Consider the following 4,836-nt stretch of genomic DNA (forward strand, 5'->3'; position numbering starts at 1 on the left):
GCTGCAGGCTGTTCCAGGAATTCTTGGACGAGATCCTCTGGACAACTGTTTGTAGGGGCAAAGGGATGGAAAAGAGATGGTCACTTTCTCAGAAAAAAACTTGCTCAGGTTGCACGCTGAGCTGCAGGAGAGGAAGGGGAGGAGGTGCCAGCACGGCTCTGCACGATGCTCTGCCACACTGGGCAGCTTGATCATGGCTCAGCAGTGGGATCCGACGTGGAGAAGGGGAGAAGGAAATCAAGGATGGGAGGGAACCATCAGACACAGCCGGTGAGTGTCTGTGAAGTCTTGCAGACCCAGAGATTCCCAGGTTGTTTCTGCTTTCGTAGCATTTGTGTGCTGCAGGGTGAGCAAAAGGTTCTGCTGCTTGATTCTTCTGCAGGAGCCGCCTAAAAGGGAAATGGCCACTGAGCTGCAGACCAAGCAGTACTGCCTGACGTTGGCCAGGGGGAGCTTCTCCTGCTGCAGTGTGCTGATGACAGGTCTGGAGATGATCTGCACGGCCAGCTCGTAGGTGGGAGCCAGGAAAGGACATGATGGGAGGAGAGAGGTGTTAAGGAGCGGCCAAGGCATGAAAATGCATCAGAAAGCCCTGAAAAGCATCACAAAGCCACAGCCAGGAAGCTTGGGAGTATCATGAGCAGCATCCAGGATGCGAGAGATTATTTGCTACCATGCCAAATGGTAGCAGAGCTCCCCCTGCAGACATCCCAAAGCCAGACAAAACAGGAACAAACCCGGAGCTGTGCTGCACGCACCCCACAGCCACAGCATTGCAAGCTGGGGTGCCTTGCTGTGTGCTGCATTCATCCCAGTCCGTGTGAATGAAGACTCTGGAGGCAGTCAAGGCGTTGGTTGAGCACGAGTGTGCTTTTATTATTGTATAAAGGACAGGAGGATGTGAGAGGTCCATGGTGAAGATGGGACTCATCCTGTCTTGTCATGGAGAGAGTGGCTCAGAGCTCTCAGTGCTGCTGTCCGGTGCCTGGGACTGGAGGCCTGATTGAAAGTCCTCCTGCAAGAGGCTCTGCTCCTCCTCCCTGACACTGACCTGCTCCTGCATGGAGGTGCTGCTGTCGGGGCACTCACAGTGCTCTTGGGATGGGCTGCACTGCAGACACACTGGGTGACAGACTACACTTGTGACTGTGGTGTCTGGGAGGCTCAGGTCAGCAACTTCAGCAGAGCCAGGTGTGATGAGACCATGGACTTCGATGATCTCCTTCTCTCCATTAATGTTGTTAGATGGAAGGCTGCTGTTGGAACTGCAGCAGTTTGTGCTTCCTAAGAGCCCTCCACTGATCGAAGCACAGAGAGCATCCTCGCTGCTTGCCCTGGATCTTATGGGTTGGCAAGGGCTCGATTCACCTAGAAAGGATACACAGGGGTTAGTGTCAAACTTTCAGAAGCTGAATTATGACAGTGGTTCTTGATCAGGGGTGAAGATGCTAGGCAGGGGCTGGAATGCCAGAAGGAGATACAAGTGCACTGCAAGCTTGAATTCGATGTTCCTGAAAAGCAGGGATTTGGAAGCTGCATTTGCATTCTTACCTGCCAGGACTACCACTGCTGTTTCTGAGGTCTGCCTGGCATTGCGCTGCAGTTGGCGTTTGCTCCCAGAGGATGGCTTTCTGAGGCTGAAGCAGCAACACCAACTGCTAGCTGGTGATTCCTCATTCTTGCTGGGTGAATTTTGCCTGGAGAGAGAAAACAGCCAATGCTGTGAGTCGTGCGTGGTGCAGGGTGAGGGAAGAGCAGCACTGAGCTCTTGGCAGCAGTTGCTTGTTCCTAGCACTGCCTGGTTTCTGCAGAAAAACAGAAAAACCCACCCAAACGATGATGCTAGGTGCTGGAAAAGAAAGTCCTCTTTACCTTTCAGATGGAAAGTCGATGACAGTGTGGAATTTGCCCTGCCCAGCTGCAGGGCTTTCTTCCACTTCAATGTCGTGGCTGCTCTCTGTCACAGGGGGAGAGCTGCTGTGGCCTCGCCTCTGTGCCTGTGCCTCCTCCATAGTGAGCAGCTTTGTGGCAGCAGAAGAGACCCCCACAGACTTGGGCCCTGGGAGAGAATTGTGCCCTGTCAGGGAAAACCACAGGTAAGAGCGAGGATCAGAAAGCAGCAGCACAGCCACCACGGTTCTGGGGGAGGTGCTGTATTTTTCTCAGGCTTGCTTATCCGAGCCACTGGAAGAAGAGGAGCTCAAAATAACCATGTGGGCAGAGGTCTGTTGATGGCAAAGGACACGGTCATCATTAAGAGCAGCTTACTGTATCAAAATAGGCAAGGAAAAACCCAAGGAAATGGGGGCAGGGAACTGAGAAAGCTTCGCTGCCACACTTGCATCAAGCTTTTCCTGCATGCAAACCATAATAATGACGGTTTCCTCCTTGTAAAGTTTGGGCTTGGACATTCTCAGCATCCAGCAACAGGATGCCACACCCTAATGGAAGCCCAGAGGTCTGCTGTCCCCTTGATGGTAAAAGAGTATCTCAAAGGTCCTGGAGAAGGCCTGCATTTGATCAAGGTGTCAGGTCAAGATCAAGCTAATGGAGGAAGACACTCACCTGCTGCATCTGCAATGTCTGCTCCGGATTTGGAGCCGAAGAGGACGTCGGTGTGGTTGATGATGAATTCCACCACATCCGACTGCGTCTGCAGCTCCATGCAGGCAGCTCTTCCGCTGGCGCAGGCAGACTCGTTCTGCTGTGATCTGTAGAAAAGGCAGATTTTAGAAGTCATTTCTCCAAGACCGTTTCCCCGAGTCTGAATTGTTGCAGCCAAAAGCTGTCAGCTGAGGCTCTGGAGACTTCCGCAGTGATGCCACTGCAGAAATTCCCCTGGATGATCAAGGACACGTCAGTCCCATCTCAACAAGACTGCAGAAATTGTCACCTAGACATTGTGCCCGTGGGGTTGGAGAACAGCCCAGGCTCCTGCGCTTCTGTCAGCCACAGATTTTACAGGAGAAGAGCACATTTGATGGAGAAAAAGGGAGGACTGTTTTTCTTAACTGGAGAACAGAGGAAGTGTTGAAACAGAACCAGAAGTTTACCTTAAGAGGTTTGGAGCCCACACAATGGCTAGGTTCTTGGCGTGCATGTTTGTGATGGTGGAGCTCCCAGCCAGACACGCCAAGTGTCTCATCAGGAACTCCAGTGTCCTGGAAAACAAGAGAGGCAAACGTTCAGCACCAACGAGCATGCCGTGCTGCAATTCAGAAAGCAAACCTCCATTCATGCTACTTCTTGTGATTGCTACTGTCACCGAAGATGAAGTAGATCCAACTTGACTGAGTGCCACGCTGCAGCACCAAGCCCCAGCACAGCACAGCCGCAGCCATCAGCTGCACCAAGCGTGCCCCCGTGCCCAGGAACTGACCCCATAAAGTAAGCCCATGGAGCCTTCAACCCTTCAGCATACACAGGCATCGTGTTGCCGGCGTGAGACAGAGCCTGGAACCGCATCGTTGCCCTCTGCAATGCAGCAGGGCTGAGCTCAGCAGGCTGAGGGCAGCACTGACCTGTAGTGAGGAGCGGGCAGCTGCTGGACGACGTCCTGCATTCTGAGCAGCCGCTCCTCCTCTGTAGCGGCACCAACAGCATCCTGGAGTAGTGCAGAAAGGGAGCGAGACACCAATCAGGCTAGTACACCACTGCGAGTAAACCTCGTGGGGCTGACAGCAAAAGGGCCTCCGAGCTGGGGCACTGCTGCAGCCATCTGCCAAGAGGCCCAGGAAGAGGGAAATGAAAGACGTGGCCTTGTGCTTACCGAGAACTTGCCGTACAGCTGGTGGGTGAGCAGAGGGTTCGGGAGCTCCCTGAAGTACATCTTGCAGAGGGAGCTCACGCTGTGAATGTCCCGGACGGTGAGCTCAGGAATCTGCTCCGACTCAAATTCCTGCCTGGAGAGAGGGACGCAAACCCAGTTGAGCGAGAGGAAGGCAAGCCCAAAGCCACACCAGATGCACTCAGGCTGTGTCAGTCGCAGCACTCTTACCGCAGTCTCTGGATGTTGGACGCGACGCCGGACAGGCGGTATATCCCCTGCACCACGCCGTGCTGCTCAATGAACTCAGCGCAGCTCTGGAGGACCTGGGGGACTGAAGAACACGTGCCAGCCGTCAGTGGAGCTCCTGATTCAATCGTGCTGCAGACTGTGCTTCACATCCCATCCACTAAGCCCAGCCAGGCTTGGCTGAAGCAAATACAGATGTGATTGTCTCTTAGGAGCATCCGCCTCACTTTATCCTTCAGCCATCAACTCCCTTTACACGTGTCTCCACTGCTATCAGCCTGCCCCCTGCTAGATATGAGCTCCCTTTCATCTTCTTTAGATGCCCAGCAGAGGAAGATCTCAGGAATGGGCAGCTCCTTACCATCACGACCGGAGTGGAGAAGATGCTCTCCCAGGTCACCGCCAAACACCCTTTCCTTCTCCACCTCCCGCTCGGTCGGTTTCTTTGGGCGGGCCTTCACCAAGGAACGAAGGAAGGTGAGGATCTTGCTGCGTTTCTTGGGCACTGCACAACAAAAGGAAGAAACCGGGTCATTTCAGGTTTGGCTCCGTTGGACGAGGCCGAGCACAGCACATTCTACAGAGCACGTCAGAACGGGAAGAACATTACCAACCAGTACATACTAAAAGGGATTTTCCCCATCTCTGGAGGAGCCCAAGGCCAGGTTGGATGGGGCCCTGGGCAGCCTGATCTAGTCTCACATTAAATGTGGGAGCTGGGAGACCATCCTGAGGCAGGAGGGTTGGAGCATGATGATCCCTGAGGTCCCTTCCATCCCAAGCCATTCTATGAAGATTCTATAGTTTCCCCAAGTCCAATC

At 53.7% G+C, this 4,836-nt stretch overlaps 1 long non-coding RNA gene across 1 annotated transcript; it reads right to left on the reverse strand.

Moving 5' to 3' along the window:
- Positions 1-1,210: 1,210 nt before the first annotated feature.
- LOC149912407 (uncharacterized) lies at positions 1,211-1,994 on the reverse strand. The gene is made up of 3 exons (XR_016461564.1): positions 1,873-1,994; positions 1,552-1,697; positions 1,211-1,368 (listed from the first exon to the last, which is right to left on the reverse strand). It is a non-coding gene; the product is annotated as an uncharacterized LOC149912407 (long non-coding RNA).
- Between the last annotated feature and the right edge of the window lie 2,842 nt (positions 1,995-4,836).

This window comes from Phasianus colchicus, chromosome Z (assembly GCF_987193195.1).
Source record: "Phasianus colchicus chromosome Z, bPhaCol1.hap1.1, whole genome shotgun sequence".
In the NCBI taxonomy this organism is placed as follows: Eukaryota; Metazoa; Chordata; class Aves; order Galliformes; family Phasianidae; genus Phasianus; species Phasianus colchicus.